Source organism: Phyllostomus discolor, assembly GCF_004126475.2.
Source record: "Phyllostomus discolor isolate MPI-MPIP mPhyDis1 chromosome 15 unlocalized genomic scaffold, mPhyDis1.pri.v3 mPhyDis1_scaffold_1, whole genome shotgun sequence".
Taxonomy (NCBI): domain Eukaryota; kingdom Metazoa; phylum Chordata; class Mammalia; order Chiroptera; family Phyllostomidae; genus Phyllostomus; species Phyllostomus discolor.
The window spans coordinates 176,263-193,719 of NW_023397489.1; the positions used below are offsets into that span (position 1 = coordinate 176,263).

Sequence of the window (17,457 nt, forward strand, 5' to 3'; positions counted from 1 at the left end):
ACGTCACAAAAAAAACTTTGAAGATACAGTAATTTCGAGATGGTGCCAGTGGTGTATTAAACTCTGTGGGGCCCAGGTACAAGGAGAGTGCATTACAGAAGCTCCTGTGTTGCAGGCTTCATGAATGCCATTTGCAGACTGGGTGCACCTGTCACAGGAGAAACTCAGTCCTTCTTGCCAACATAGTATAGAGCTACAGATCAGCAGGTGTATTAGTGTGCAATTAGGGTTTATCAGTGATATGTTCTCATGGAAGAGGACAGGTCTTGCTGAGATGGGAGTAAAGGTAAGTTGGGTGGCAAGAGCACCAGGTCCTTTGTCCTGAGGACTTACACAGTTGGTGGGATGGGGGCAAAGAACTTACATATTGATTGACAGGTAAAAGTGGTGCCAGCTTCCACGGGGGATGAGACTACTCAAACAGGTATGTGTGGGGGTCAGTAGCCCAAATCCTTATCTGGCTTCAGACCCCATTTAGTCATCTTGTAAAATAGATATGAGACAGAAGACAGTTAAAGTTAAAGCAGTCCCCCAAAGTTATCTATGGGCTCGTTCTGTAAACATTTGGGACCCTTCATAAAACATAGTGAACAGAGGCAGTTAGCCAATTTTGTTTTATGGGTCCTTTCCTTGAGTGCTGTGGACCCCCTCCCATCTTCTAGGCCTTGGGATGAATAGTTTCAAAGCCTTTCTTTCCCACATGGTGGAAATGATACCTAGAATTTCAACATGTTAGCATGATGTTTCTTGTGATGCTGGACCATCTGGCAATAGAATTGGACCAGGCTCAGGACTGCTGAGTTAGTGGGTGACACATGTCTTCCTCATCCTCCCTGCCTTGGCTTACCATCTATCCTACCTAACACACCAGTGCAGGCAGATGTTTGCAGTGTCACTTCTCAGCAAGGGATGGGTGTGGGTCCTGTTTCCCAGGTTATTTTCTGTACCACCTGCCTGTCTTGAGGAGGCTCTGAGGGTGCACAGGCTCAGTGAGAGGGTGGTAATGTGGAGGGAGGCACATCCCCCACCTCAGGCGTCCTTCTCAGGGCAGTTGAGTCTTGTGGGGAAAGCAGTGATGTCTGCTCAAATTCTGTTTGGCTAAGACCCCTACTCTGTCCTTATTTTCGTTTGTCCAGCACTAAAGACCCAGAAGACATGGGCACAGAAGGCTGTTCAGCAGGACTTGTGATCTCAGAGATCCTTTTTTCCAGTGTACCCATTTCCAGTGTACAGACTAGGAATCAGGCAGAGAAGTTGAGAATCTTGCCTTAGGTCACACATCTGGAGAAGACAGAGCTGAGACAACCCACTATGAACTAATGTGGAATCTGTGTGCTGTGCACCAGGAAATGCTGACCCTGAAGGGGCAGCAAGGAGAGTGAGGAAGACCAGGTACCCAGACTGAGCCAGGCACACATCCGTGCACAAGCATACATCCCTCCCTGCCGTTCACCTCGGAGACTCCAGAGGTGGTAGGAAACCAGTATAGCCAAGCGAAGCCAAGTGAGGAGGGTAGGGAGCCTATTAGGAGAACAGGCCCCAATTTCTAGGAGTCCAGGGAATTCCCTTCTCTCGGGAGCCTGTCTCAAATCCCTCTCTCTGGGTAGAAACCAGAGTAGATTGACTAAAGACTTACACATTTGCAGGAACCATATTTCTGTGGCTGACAGTGAGCTCTCTGTGGCTCTTTCTGAACTCTCTGCTTTTAGTGATGGGAGAATGTGGGATGTGGGCTTCGTATTTGTATGGGAACAAAACTTGTTCAAATACGATGTCAAAAAACCATGAAGGAGATTGGTGCTGACATTCCCGTATCACTCATGGAACTGTTTGTCCATCTCACCTCTTGTCATGAAACTGGAGGGTTTGTTTAATCTGTTACTTCTGTACTTACAATCTTGGGGAAAGTAAGGGGCCACAGACTTCCTATGGCTGTTGATATGCAACTTAATGCTAATGACTCATTCAGTCCACCTGCAAACATAGGGCTTCTCCCCTGAGTGTGTCCTCTGGTGTCCTCTGAGAAGAGACTTGCATGTAAAGCCTCTCCCACACTCCTTGCAAACATAGGGCTTCTCCCCTGAGTGTGTCCTCTGGTGTCTTATGAGATTTGACTTCCGTGTAAAGCCTAGCCCACACTCCCTGCAAACATAGGGCTTCTCCCCTGAGTGTGTCCTCTGGTGTCTTATGAGATTTGACTTCCGTGTAAAGCCTTGTCCACACTCCCTGCAAACATAGGGCTTCTCCCCTGAGTGTGTCCTCTGGTCTCTAATGAGATGTGAGCCATCGTTGAAGCCTTGCCAAAACCTTCTATAGTTGATTGTTCTAATACTTGACATTTGTACTTTCACAAATAACTTGCCTGTGCCCTCTGGACTCTCTTTTTGGCCTCTACAGGGCTCTTCCTCCATCATTCTCTCATGGTCACTAGTGGTCCTCATTTGTTCTTTGGAAGGCTGGAAAAAGGATCTTAAGTTTCTCCTCTGACTGATCCTTTTAAGCAAAACGTTGGATCTTTCTTTGACCTTCAGCTTTATCATTCCAGCTGGGTGTATTAGTGTCTTGCTGCTGCTGATTCTGATCCTCTGGACAGGGTTCCTCTGCTTGGAGGTGTTTTCTTGCAGATGTTCCCAGGAGAATCTGAGAGGAATGATTAAATTTCATGTGTTGGCTGAGGAATTTCTGACTGGAGAAGGCCAGAGAGCAGAAGGGACATGGGTGCACCTCTGGCTTTGGTTCTGCTGAAAGAGGAAGGTGTGGTCAGGGAAGGCACTGATGAGAATGCCTGGGCCATATGACTTGTCTCCTGGTGAGACCTGCCCCATGAATCCTTCTTACTGTGGTGACAACACAAATTCCATCTCCCACAAAGTGTCCACTCGCTATCTATTTTCCTTTTCATTTTTATGCAGTGCATCTTCTTCAGAACTCCAGAAAGCCCACATCAAGGGTCTTTTCTAATATTGCCCAGACAAGGGATTTTCAAGAAGCATCAGAGGCCATTTTACTCCCTGTGTGGATGGAACTGCAGTGACCTTTCCCTTATATAGGTATTTTCTAAGTCATGTTAAAGAGGAAAACCACAGGCCCCAACAAGGAATTGCTTCTCTGTTTTCCAAAACAGTAAAATAAAATCTCCTTCCTGCCCTTGCTCGTGTGGCTCAGTGGATTCAGTGCCAGCCTGCAAGGCAAGGAGTCCAATTTGATTCCCAGTCAGGGCACGTGCCTGGGTTGTGGGCCAGGTCTCCAGTAGGGGGTGTGTGAGAGGAAACTACATACGAATGTCCCTCTTTCTCCCTTTTCCCCTCTAAAAATAAATATATATTTTTTAAAAAATGTCCTTCCTCAAGCCTCACACCAAATATTTGTGCTTCATTTCATTCAGTCTTAGCCAATTTCAAATACACTGAGAAGTCCTATTTCAAAATTTTTCTACAACCACACTTCTTACACGCCTGACTCCTGTTCCTCTGTGGCCAATCCACCATGCTCTCTCTTTTGGAGATGAAGTGATCTCTGAGGAGATTCCCCATGGGGGTTTATTTTTTAAAAAATTAACAAAGCATAATCAGAACAGAACACACCACTCTACAGCTGACGACTGCACACTTGCACTCATGAAAGTCCCCAGTGTGTCTCAACTCTGGTCATCGGCACTGCATTTCCAGTGCTAAACTGGATCTCCGTTCTTATCCTCTATGCTGAGACTAGACCTGAGTGAGCCTCAGCCAATTCTATACCACACCTGTTTTCTTCCCTGTACTACCTGCTCCCTCGGCCTCGGATCCCTTGCCCACAGGTACTTTTGTAAGTGTTGTCTCCTGAGAGAGCCCTTCTTGGATACACCTGCCCTCACACTGATCCCTAGGCACTTGTGCTGGATTAGTTTTCTCCAAAGCACTAACCACTGTGTGGTGTTATGCACATGAAGGCACATGTGCCTGGGTTTCCCTGCTACACCCCTCAGCCCCTCAAAAGCAGTGATTCTGATCCTCATGTTAATCTGTACTTCCTGATCCCAGAACCATGTGCGCCAGAGTAGGATCTCTCATGATAATTCACGGAAATGACGAACGAATGTACCCTCCCTGAATGGTGTGGCTCAGTGGGTTGGGTGTTGTCCCACAAACTGAAAGGTTACAAGTTCAATTCCCAGTCAGGACACATGCCAGGGTTGTGGGACAGTTGGGAGTGTGCCAAAGACAACCGATTAATGTTTCCCTTACACATTGAGTTTTTTCTCCCTCCTTTCCACTCTCTGTAAAAATAAATAAAATAGTTTTTAAAAAGGATTTGATATATTTATTTCCAGAAAAGGGGGAAGGGAGGGAGAGGGAAACATCTGTGGTTGCCTCTCACTTTACTGGGGACCTGGCCCAAAACCCAGGCATGTGCCCTGACTGGGAATCGGCAACCCTTTGGTTCACAGGATGGCACTTAATCCACTGAGTGACACCAGCCAGGGCAAAATCTTAAAAAAATAATGAATGTCTATAAACAGAAGCATTTTATTTAGAGGTATGGAGGAAAGTTAAAAAGAATCAGCTATAAAAATGTCAGAAAAATTGCCTTGGGGAGACAGCTGGTTAGTGCTGAAAAACTTTTTTTTTGCCTCTCAGCCTCACAGCACTAAAAGTGGTTGTATATTTTGTGCATGCAATATTTTAAAAATAAAAAATATAAAAATTTTGCCTAAGAGTCAAAGGCGGATGAATGAATTGTGCATTTCTGAAGCATCTGATGTGAAACTTTACTGACTTTAGAGTGGATTTTACTGTACTTAAGAGTTGGATCATAAATATTTCTATGGGGAATTCTCTCTTTTCTTTCTGTTTTGAAGAATAGTGGTGCCCACCTCTCCCAGACGTGAGCTGTCTCTTCCACTTGCTGCCCAGCTCCTGGCCATACTTGCCCCCGCACCAGACCAGCAGCTCACAGCCCGGCCTGATGACCCGGCAGGTTCGGTAGAAAATCTGCCCATGGTATTGAAAGGCCACCAGGTTCTGCTCTTCATCATCCTGGGCACAGTTCACATACCTGGGATTGGGGCAGAGGAAGGGAAAGAAAACCACAGTGTTGAGTTACATCCATGTCCAGCTCCTCAATGATACTGAAGGCCCTCAGGCTCTGATGTTGCCCACTGACCCTAATGCTCCCAGGGAACCTTCTCTTCAGTGTCTGAGCATCTGTCAGCATGTCATATGAATTCCTTCCTCCAAGTCCTGCTTGCAGTGTTCATCCTGTGTAATACTATTTTCTAAAACCCAATTCTAAACTTAGCACTTACCTGGATTAGCCATAATATCCAGTGATCTCTGGTTTCTCCAAGCTCTAAATCAAGTTGTCTCACGCCTCAGAACCTGGTGCTTGATCTAGGGCTCTGCTTCTAAATTAGCTCACTAATTATCCAGTACTCAGCCCACATCTATTTTCTCTTGTGAGGCCTTTCTCCAACCTCTCTACCCTTTAGAGTACCATTCACTTCCTTGTCCAAGGTTACTATAAAAATTAGAGGTCTTTTTGTCTTAATAAAATGAAACAGAACAATAGTAGTTGATTCACATTCAGGTAACCCTGGTAAAAGAGACCCCTCTCAGGAAAGGGGCCCATGACCATTCCTCTGAAGACCTCAGAGCCCAGCTCTAGTTTGAAGTGAAGCTGGGATGATTTACTGCCCTCACAGGTTTAGGCCATCCATGGTTTGTGCTCTCTTGACACTGTGCACTTCTTGGAAATGATAAATGTTTCTGAAAGCAATTGTTTTATGTCTGTTTGTGAGAAGTCCTCCATAAGGACATGGGTTGTGTGATCTGTTTAAGTAATGTATTCCTTTACCTAAATTGGAATACAGTAAGTACTTAATACTCATTTGATAAATTAAAGTGTAATCCAGTGTCCCTGGTGAATCTAGGCTCTTCAATGTCCTTTCCAGTACCCAATTTGTATCTGGTAGAGAGCTTTATATTTTGATGACATATGTTATACTTTTTTCTAAATGTCCCCTGAAATGAAAGAACACTGTATGGAGAAAAAGAGTAAAAAAGGATTAAGGGAGAGCACTGAGGGTGGCATGATGAGAGGGAAAGATATATGGGGTTGTGGGGGATGAGAGCCCCCTCTGGCACCCAGAGACCTGTTGACCTCACCTCACCCAGTTGGCCCAGGATCTGTCCTTTCCATCCACATACTCATAGCAGTTTCTGCCTTTGGTGATGTGTGTTTCAGAAAAGAAGTTCAAGACCTTTTATTTATTTATTTATTTATTTATTTATTTTTGTGGGGAGGTAATAGTCAGAATTCTTTTACTCTACTATCATCAAAGCTCTTCCATTGTGCATGGGGATTCAACTGCCAGTTGTGACCACATGATATTTGTCTTACTCATCATCTATACATCAGAGTCTACCTGTCCAATCTGAGAAGGAGCCCAAGAAGGGAGAAGCCACTCTTTTGTGTCTGTACCAATTTGCCCACACTTACCTTCTGATCCTGAAAAAGAGCTCTGTGTTCATGTAAAGTCTAATCAGTACACAGAGCTAACCCTATTGTCCCCTCCATGTCTAGCACATAAGAGGTGAGGTCCCTCCAAGCCTCAGAAGGAATGTGGAAAGCCAGAGGCCAGTGGACGAGGTAAAGAGTTCTCACCAGCCAGGAGTATCTACTTTTGGCTGCCTCTTCATCTTCTGTGATTTGTCCTTCATAAGGGCCAAAGAGCAGACCCACTGGCAAGTCAGCTGCCTCATTCCACACTCCAAGCCCAGCCTCAGGATGCCTGATGGACCGATTCTCAACCCAGGGGGCAGGGTGAGGGCTGAGCGGTGGGGATGCCCCTTGTCCACTGCAGTGTCCTTTACAAATGTAGGGGGCCCATGCACAGCAGTTGATAAAGAAGTTCTGACACTTCTCACAATCTGGAGGCAAAAGCAACAAGGGTTAGGGAGGTATAATGCATGTTCCTGGATGCAAAGAGCTTCAGACAAAGTCCAGCACTGACATCATTGAGACTTAATCCTGTACTCTATGTCACTAGAGGAAGGAAATGATTTGGGGACCAAAGGACTAGATGAAATTATTGTATCATAACTTGCTTCTTAGTGAGGGTCACTTACAAAGGTAGTCATCATACTGGGGACTGTTGACCTCTTGGTACACACGGCCCTTTCTTTCTTGTAGGCTGTACATCTTCATGTCCATCTCCTTTCTCCTGAGTTCTAAGTTGGAGAAGGCCAGGTGAGCGAGGCTGGTAGGGTCTGCAGTGTCAGTTCCTATTTTGTCAGATAACACACAATCTCCTTCCATCGATTTATTACCTTTCCTTTTGCATACTACGGTATTTTACTGTTAACTATTGGTTCAGAAGATGAAGACTCCAGACTAACTACAGATGACTGATTCAATTTTAGTTTCTAGATCTTCCCATTACCAGGTTTAACTTCCCAACCTGTAATCATTCATAAAATATTTATTGAGTACGCTTTATGCGTTAGGCATTGAGTAAAGGCCCAGCACACAACACCAATAAAGCGTGGTTGCCATTATCACAGTGGATTTATTGGACAAGTTGCATGTGTCAATTGTTTTAAATTTAACTTAATGTTTTCAAATAATGTATGAGTGATGGTTCCTTATCTTCACTTTACACATTAGCATTCAGGAGCTCAGAGAAGTTATAGGATTTGCCCAAAGCTCCAGTGCTAAATTTAGTCTCAGGTTAGCCCAGCTTAAATCCAGGCCCATCCAAACTCCGCCTCACATACCTAGGTCATATTTATCAGCCCTTCTATAGGACTTAGAAGAACTTAAGTTTCCAAATTATTTCTTCTTACCCGATATTTGGCTAGTGTGCTTTCCAAAGGCACATGCTTCTCCAAGAGGGCACATTGGTTTCTGGGCATGCTCTGACTCACTTGCAGTCATCAAATTTGCTGTTCCTGACAATTCCTTCAAACTCTGGATGTTGCCTTCAGTACAAGTCACATGTTAAAAGATAACATGCATTTAAATTTGTAAGGCTTATGATACATTTTACATGCATGTCTTTAATACTTCAACCCTTGAAAATACCTAGGGAGTATGAATATTAGAGGGGATAGGGCCAATGTGGATAATGAATCCAAGAGTAGAATTCATGCCTTATGGCTCTTTTCTTTCAACTGTCTGTATAATATTGAAAGTGAAAAATATTGGGAAGAGAATAAAGAAATAATTGGTAGACACATATCCACACAATAAATAAAATGGTGATAAAATTTGCAATACCTTAAAAAGAATATTTGTACTTAGACTAGCTGGTTCCCACCAATTCTGTTTGAATAAGACTGTATTGGTAGCTAGTGTTCTTCAGTTTCATGATCTGTAGCATGCTAAGTTTGAATGTTCTAGTGAATGGGCCATTAAATAATGCTGACCAGTGTTCTGTTAATTTGTAATACAGTATGATCACAGTCCTGATATCAATTTACCTCTCAGCTCTCTCCGTATTTCAAATCTCACAGAAATTACCTTCAGCATTCATTGATCATCTTCCAGTTTAATTTGTAACTGTGAAATTATTCATTCAGCAAACATTTGGGGGCCCTGATCTGGGTCTGTGACCCTTGAGAAGACTCAGGTATGGACCAGCCTCTCAAAGAGCTCACAACACAGAGGTAGGCAGGCTGAACAAATGATTCTAAACAGGATGAGAGTGGCCTCATTGGAACTCAGAGAAAGAAGCACTTACTTCACCTTATAAGAGGCATTTGAAATCAGTTCCAGACAGATGAGTTTCTATTGAAGAGTGTGTAACCTATATGAAGTCCTTAAGTCATTTTAGTATTTGTTGTTTCTCCATCATGAAACCTGAAGCTTCTCAGGGGTGGGAGATGCCCTTTGATTAGAGTGGAGGCTATGATCCTAAACATTTTATATTTTTCTTAACCTGGGACCAGCCACTGTACAAACTGCCTATACATTGTATGCTTTCCTTAGTTGATGGGTCTTAGTGCATCTCTCACTTCAGCATAGCAGAAAAGAACTTTGGTTGAAATCATCAGTCAGATGAATGATGTAATGACATATGGATAAGACAATGCAAACTTCAGAAAACTATGAAAGTTTATTTTTCTAATTAAAAAACATTTTATTTTTTTGAGGGAGGGGAAGGGAGGGGGAAGAGAGGAAGAGAAACATCGATGTGAGAAACATTGATCACTCGCCTCTCACACACATGGCAACTGGAAACCTGGCTCACAACCCAGTCATGTGCCCTGACCAGGAATCAAACTGGCAATCTTTCTCTTTGTAGGATGACACCCAACTGAGTCATGGTGTCCAGGGTAAAACCATGAAAGTTTTAATGAGTTTGTAAGTGGTTTAGAGAAGCAACTATGGGTTAGTTGCACTATCACTCATACTGTGATCTTAGACACGTAATCAGACATTTCTATATCTCTGAAAGCTCCCTTCCCTCATCATAAATGGTGAGTTACACTACATACCTCATCTGCTTGTTGTAATGTTTAAGGGAGTTTATTCACATAGAACTCTTAAAGTCTGAAACAGTGTGAGAATGAAACAAATGGTAGTTACTATTGTTGCTGTAGTTGTTAACCATTAAGATGATGATGAGCCCTGGCTGATGTGGCTCAGTGGATTGAGTGCTGGCCTGCAGTCTGAAAGGTCACCAGTTTTATTCCCGGTCAGGGCACATGCCTGGGTTGTAGACCAAGTCCCCCACTTGGAGGTGTGGGAGAGGCAACCTATTCATGTTTCTCTCCCTCTCTTTCTCCCTCCATTCCCCTCTCTCTAAAAAACTAATAAATAAAATCTTTAAAAAATGATGATGTAGGACAATGTGTTGAAGAGACCAGGAAAGGAAGGTGGCAGTTCCTAGGATACTTTCTGCATTTTCCTGCTGTTACCTGCATTTCCCTCCATGAGTAAAAATTTGTTGTCAACAGGATTTGGGAAATACTCACCTTCTGGTGTTTACTGTGTTCCCTTGTGAAGGCCACCCAAGAAGGTTTGACTGAAAGATGATGAGAAATCAATGTTTTGATTGGTAAATGTTTCCAAAATCTGGAGACTCTTATTAGGGACACAATTCTCAATGAGAATAGTCCAAGAACAATCCCAGGATGACTGGAAAGTGTTTCTGAGGTATCATTAAGGCCTAGGTTTCTATTGGGGCCATCCACTAATTTCACTGGAATGTTTAAAAAAATAGGCAAAGTGTCATCTATGCTTCACCCTATGTTCATAAAGCATCTATTACATTTATTAAAGAATTGGCCTCTCCTGACAAAAATGTAATAAAAGTAAGTGCACAGAAACTCCACGTGTTCACCATAACCCGTTCTCCATCCCATTTTCTTCATTCAAACTGGCCTTGCCTGGCCTAAGGGCACCTCAACCACCTGGCCTCTTTCTCTGGTATCCTCCCCACTGGGCACATACTGGCCATTCACACCCTTCCTTAATCATTAGACTCTGATCAGCACCCACAGTCTGTTGACCCCACAAAGGTAATCCCAGTGAAGTTGAAGATCACATCTTGACTTTAGCAGTGTTTCCACCCCAGACCCATGAAAGTGGACCAACCCCACCCTCCGAATACTCACGATACTGGACAGAAGGGCACCACGGCCGACATCAGGAAACCATACAGTGATCAACCCCTCCCAACCCTGGCCCTCCCTGCAGCTCTGGTCATCACCACGGTTAATACTGTCCCATCCGCCTCCATGCAGGCCACTGCGAAGCCAGGTGTTGGGACCCTCCTTACTGGCCAGACCTGCCTCCCTCTCTTGTGATGACGGCTCTTCTGAATTAGTTATTTCTTGCTCACTTTATGTTCTTACACATTTACTGCTTATTTATGTGTCTATAAATATATATGATTATGTTGCACATGTGAAAGTTTACGGGAATAGTCCCTCACTGTACGATACACTGCTGTGCATCTTGCTTGTTCGCTGGGCAAGCAAACCCTGCTCCCTGGTTAACTCCTGAGATACAGCCTGACCCAAACCAGGACCGTGTTGGGAGGGCAGCTCTGGCTCCTGCTGCCGCTCATCTTGCTGCCTTGGAGCCCGTTCTTTATAGGAGTCCTCAGGGTCCTCCTCCTGGAGCTTAGTGGCCTGTGGTGGTGACACAGGAAAGCTGGTCAAGGGGCCCTGAGACCTGGAAAGAGACAAAACCTTTGTCCTGAAAGCAGAGAGCTAGGAGGAGGAACAAGCCCCAGGAAGCCCGTGGGACTGGCTCCGATGGGATGGGAGAGTCTACAACGACTTGCCGACCTGCCTTGTGCACCGCACTGTCAACGCCAGACTTGCTCTGAAGCGAAGGAGCAAACTCCCCCCATCGGTGTCCATGCCGGAGGGAGCTGCAGGAGCATGAAACCGCCTGAGCAGGGGCCAGCCCAGTAGCCTGTCGGGTCTCCAGGCCCCTGGGCCTAGTGCCCCTGCACTACCTGGGCTGGTGAGCAAGTCTAAGTTCCTCTTTACATTCCCGTACTGGCCTTTCTCCCCTGCTGGCAGAACGCCTAGAGAGGGGGACGTGGGTCCTGCCGGAAGAGGGGCTGGATAGGGCGCGGCCGCGCAGCTGCAGACCCACCTGAGGGGCCACCGTTGCCCCGCCCCCCCCCTCCCCCACGTGCGGCTTCAGCCCAGGCTCTGCAGACCGCGGTCGGTCATCTGAGGGACCCTGTTGGCGGGCCTGTGGCGGCGCCAGGAAATGCCCGGAAACGCGCTTCTCCCAGGGAAGGGCCTGGAGAAGCCCGCGCGAGGTGCAGGCGCAGTGTCCAGCAGGCAGACCGCCCTCTCTCGGGCTGAGAGGCTCAGGGTCCCTCAGGACTCGACCTGCGTCTTCCGGGCGGAGGACACTCCGCGTCCCGGGGGGGAGGGCCAGACCGCCGCGGCTGAGGGGGGTTGGGGCGTCTCACGAGGGGCTTCCGGGTCCCCTCCACTGAGTCGGTTTCCAGGACGACGGCATTTGGGGTCTCTGGGTTTGGGGAGATTTGGCCCTTCCGGGCGAGCTGCAGGAAGGGTGCCCCGAGCTGAGGGGAACTGGGGTTCCCAGGCTGTTTGGGGGTCTGAGCGTTGGGGGTCAGGAGAGGTGGGGTCCTCCGGGTTAGCAGACGCGGCCCCTCGGTGCTGAAGGGGTTCGGGCCCCTCGGGAGGAGGGCATCTGGGGTCTCTCTGGCTGGACTTGGAAGGTCTCGGACTGAGGGTTCCACATGGCAGGGCTCCCCGCTTACCGGCCAGTCTCCCGGAGCCCCGCCGCGCTGCCCACCGCGGTGGAGGGTCCTCTCCGGGCTCCGGGCGTTCAGGCCCTCAGAGGGGGGCAGGCGCAGGGGTGAGGTTCCTGCCTGGATAGCCACGTGGGAGCAATCCGCCAATCAGTGCTGCGATCCCAGGGCCCTGCCCACCAATGGGCTGTCAGAAGATGAAAGGGTGGGGCAGGGGTCAGAGCCCCCCTCGGTTGAGGGCTGGCCAGCGGAAGACCCGCCCCACCCCGGGGGGATTGGCTGCTCTGGGTCTCCAGAGCGCCAGTCAGCAGCCTGAAGCAAGGATCGCGGCTTGGTGGTTTCTGTGGCTAGTTTTCCAGCAGCTGGTGAGGGACTCGCCCCGCACGAGCTGGAGCTCTGAGTTCCGGTAGGTCTTTAGGGTGGACGTGGCCCTCATGCCGCCTGCCAAAGCGTCTGTGCTCCACCAGACTGTGGTCGGGATCCCCAACCTTCGCCTAGGCCCATCAGTGCCCTCTCTTATCAAACCCACTTTCAGCAAAAGCTGCATAAGCAGCGAGGGCGCGGTCAAGACTGCATTGCCTTCTGGGAAACTGTTGTCAGTAAATCTGACCACACAATTCATAGACACAAAAGAAGTCCCAGAGTGTTCAAATATTTAGGCACAAGTAAAGTAATAAGTGCACTGGAAAACACACTGGGAGAATTTTACATCTCAAAGAAGTGGCGTTATGAATAATAAGTATGTTTAAGTAAGTCAGGTTTAAAAAGATTTCAGAAATAAGAAGACAAGATAAGACCAAATAAAACTAAATAAATTTTTAAAATGCTGAGGAAACCTACAAGTATTTTGCATGAAAATAAGATATCAAGTTTGAGGACAGGGGTCCACAGAGCAGGGTCAGTGTAGCTGCTACTGGCTTTCTTAAGTGCACGGAGTGCCTTTGCTCCTTACCTCGTTTTCAGCATGTACATATAACTTGATTTCCATGGATTGGAAATAAGCCAAGTAAGTAATCATTACTGTGAAAGTGCATAAAGGGAAACCTCCCTAAAGTAGAGTTGGGGGTCAGTGGGGGTGCTGTCATATAGTACCACCCAGGGTCAATTACAGGAAAAATTGTCACAGGCCCCGACATGAAGATGTGTCATGTGCTCCCAGGAGAAACCGACTCCTCACCAACTCAGTCAGAGAGAAACCATCGTTACCCTGCACTGACGCTTTCCTCCAGCACACTTTTGTTTGAAATGACCCCTCCAAACTTCCTTCTTTCTCCCTGTGAAATAACGTTCCTCTCCTTCACTTGCGGAGCTGGCTTATGATTTTTGCTACAGCTTGCTTGTCCTAAATTGGATTTTTTTACTGTTTCTGAATAAACCCCTTATCTGCTGATAAAATAACTGACTGCTATATTTTTAAGGTCAACATAATTTGGTGGCCTGTATGGGGATCCAGAGGACTCCTGACATGTCTGAGGCTGATGAGCAAGTAGGTGCAGTGTCCTTGCTCTGACAGTGTCCTTTGGTACAGACTCCTCGGTGATCATTTTTAACATAACCATCCAGAAATAACATCCTCATTCCCTCTGACCCAGAAATTCGACTTTTCAAAATTTTCTCCCAGTATCCCTGGCCTGGGAGTTCAGTTGGTTAGAGTGTTCTGCCTATATGCCAAGGTGGTCAGTTCATTCTCCAGTCAGGGCACATACAAGAAGCAACCAATGAATAAATATATGAGTGGAAGAACTAACCCCCTCTCTCTCTTTCAAATTAATAAATCAAATGAAAAGAAAAGCATTAAAATTCCCCCCAGTTATGCTTCCCTGCGTATGAAATGAAGTATGTTTAATATATTTTATCCAATACATAAGAACAGATAAAATTTTAAAGTTTTCAGTAGAAGAAAATTTGTTAAATTATGGTTTGCTAACACTGTAAAATATTATAGAACATTAAAAATGGGTGAGAATATATGATATTTCATTAAAGAAATAAAACTTAGTGAGGTGGTTCTAATGGATTTTAACAGAGAATAACTTCCAAATAATGTTATTATGTGAGAAAAGTATCCTGCCAAACAAATTATGTTAAAAAACAAAACAAAACCCAGGCAGAGGATGTGCTGAGAGGAGACACAGGGACTAGTCACTGGGCAATGTGGAGGGGAAAAGTTACTTTTCCTCTTGTCATTTGGAATGTGGTGTCATTTGTTTTCTCTCTTAAACTTATCTATAAATGTTGTTTGTAGATAAAAGAATGGTGAGAAGTAGTCGGTTATATATATATATATATATATATATATATATATATACATTTAAAAATGACTCAACAAAAATTCTGCACATCCTCATTAAATCCAGTGGCCCATGCTGCCTTCCTTATCCAAATAGCCCGATGACCACCCAAAGTGTCCAATTTGCATCCAAAACTCTTTTCCAGCAGGAACATTTCCACAGTGCAAAATATACTGTCACACAGTTACTGTTAGTTTGAAAGATGAAAACCATTTATTATCAAAACAGTGATTTTTATATTTAAGTATTTGAGCCAAGGTCACTTATACAATGCTATTAAGAATATTTTAAGCCCTGACTCGTGTGGTTCAGCTTCTCTGTCTGGCACCTGGCAACTGGGGTTCATTGTCCGGCTCCAGCACTGGAATCTGGCTGTGGGGTCTTGGTTACGGATGTGGGTCCTGTCTCTGAGGTCTGTGGCCTGGGTTTGAATCTATTTAGCTATGGGTCTGGGATCTGGGGGTCTCTTTGGGGTCTCTGGGTTTGTGTGTGGGGTCCATGTGCCTGTCTATAAATTTATAGTCACTAGCTCCAAGTCAATGCCAAGAGAAGTCCTGAGGTTGGGGTGTGGTGAAGAAGGAAACTTTAGTGCAAATACCTGAATTTTAATACAGAATGGCTGAGAGTACAGAAGCGTTGTTAAGCTCAGTATTGTTCCAGGTGAATGACGAAGCACCATGTTGAGGCAGGAGACAGCGCAGGAAGGACTCAGAGACTGAAATACCGTTACTGGGCAGAATTTAGCACCCTGGTTGCCAGGAAACACCTTTTACTAATTAGGTAGAAGAAACAGTAAACCAAGGCAGGGAGGAGGAAAGAGACAAGTCTCACATGCTAACTCAGCAGTCCTGAGCCTGGTCTGATAATATCGCCAGGTGTTCCAACATCACAAGATATACTATGTTAGCAAGAAGGAAGAGAAGTCTTTGAAATTCTATGTAACATTTCCACTATCTGGGAAAGAAAGCCTTGAAACTGCTTTCATCACAAGGCCTGAATGTGGGAGAGTGTCCCCGGTGCCCACAGAAAGAGCCCATAAAACAACTTTGGTTAATTGCCTACCTCTGGTCACTATCTGTTTTACGAGGGAGTTCCTGATGCTTATAGAAAGAGCCCATAAATAACTTTGGAAAGTGCCCCAATTTTAATTAACTCCCTCCTGTCACATATTTGTTTTACAACAAGGTGAAAAAATGGGGTCTGGAGCAAGGTAAGAGTTGGAGCTAACAGACCCCCACACATACCTAAGTGTGGGTAGTCACATTCCCCTGGGAAAACTGGCACTGCATTTACCTGTTAATCAATTTGTAACGTTTTCCCCTCCCATCCCACCAACTATATAAGTCCTTTGAACAAAGGTGTCTGTCTGTCTGTCTGTCTCTCCCTCCTCTCTCCCCTGCTCCTCTCTTGGGCTTGGGGTGCTCTTGGCTCTCAGGCAACAGGGCTTCAGGACACCCAGACTCAGGCTGCCCAGGGGCTTGCCACCCTGGTCTTCAGCCACTCTTGCTTTTGTTGCCCTGCTTTGCCCTGAAATTTTGCCTTTCACCCCCTATTCTACCCAGTCCTGTTCTCTTCCATCGGAACGGGCCACTAATAACCTGAGTACATACTACTAGATTTGCTGATCTGTAATTCTTTACATGCGTCAGCAAGAAGAACAAGGTCTCAGCCCTGGTGGCGTAGCTCAGTGGATTGAGCACGAGCTGTGAACCAAAAGTGTCACAGGTTCAATTCCCAGTCAGAGTACATGCCTGGGTTGCAGGCCATGACCCCCAGCAACCGCACATTTATGTTTCTCTCTCTCCGTCTTTCTCCCTCCCTTCCCTCTCTGAAGATAAATAAATAAAATAAAAAAAAAGAACAAGGCCTGTCCCATCAACAACACTGTGTATTAGCTAAGTAGTGCTGCTTCTTCTTTATGTAGCATTAGGGCTGTGAGGAGGCCCTGATGTGAGGCAGCCCTGGGGCAATCTCACTCTCCTGTTCTGCTCCTCAGGGCCTCTCCGCTCACCTACATGACTTCTCATCTAGATGTTCATTTCTCCTTCGCTCGACTGCATTTTCATATGAAGAAGTGAAAATTGGAAAAAGAGCCCCTCTGAAGGATGAAATCAGGCTGGGTGAGCAAAGAAAAGGCCTCTGGTGTTGTCACCACAACAGACTACATTATTATTATTTTTAAATTCTGCTGTGTTTTCCTGTAGTACGTCTTAAGCCCAAACTGAGACAGCCTTTTTGTTGTTGTTGCTGCTTGTCAGGATGGGTGGGGTAGGACAATTGGGCACCTAATTACAATTATACTGTTTTGGAATACAAACATGGCCGCCATTTGGACTACAAGGAATATGACTGCCAGTTGGTCTACAAGTAAAATGGCGACTGACCTCTGACCCAGAAGAGATGGCTGACGTTAGACCAGGAACCACCAATGATATGTTGCTTCTTTGTTCACCAAGAACCAATCCTTGGCTCCCGTGAGAGGTCAAGCCATATAAAATCCACACCCTTTCCCTTTCTGTGTATGGGCAGAGGAAATCTCGTCCGGGAGCACAAACTTCCAAAATAAAGCTCATCTGCCTGTTTTCATGGCTAATTGACTGCTTATTTCCTCAGTGGGGTCTAAGAAAACCTTACATTTGGTGCCGAAACCCGGGAGAAGTCATTGTCTACTAAAGACTGCTCCTCTCCTGGCTCCCCATGGAGGCCTTATTGCTACCCCACCAGTCTGAGCACCGAATCAAGGTAAGTGCTGCCGTTCCTCAACTTCCTGGTCCTTGGATTCCATTCTGGGTCCCTGTCCATGGGAAAGGCTGCTTTCCTAACAGAAAATCGTAGCGCTACATTGGGGGAAAACCCTTCCAGGAGATACTGTTCTGCCCCAGGATTCAAGTCTAGGAGGAGACGTCCTCTGGGCTTGAACTTCCTTTCTGTCTGACT

The 17,457-nt window shown here is 45.9% G+C and overlaps 1 pseudogene; it reads right to left on the minus strand.

The window, feature by feature from the left end:
* Positions 1-1,765: 1,765 nt before the first annotated feature.
* Positions 1,766-17,457, minus strand: part of LOC114489310 — a 71,683-nt pseudogene continuing 55,991 nt past the window's right edge.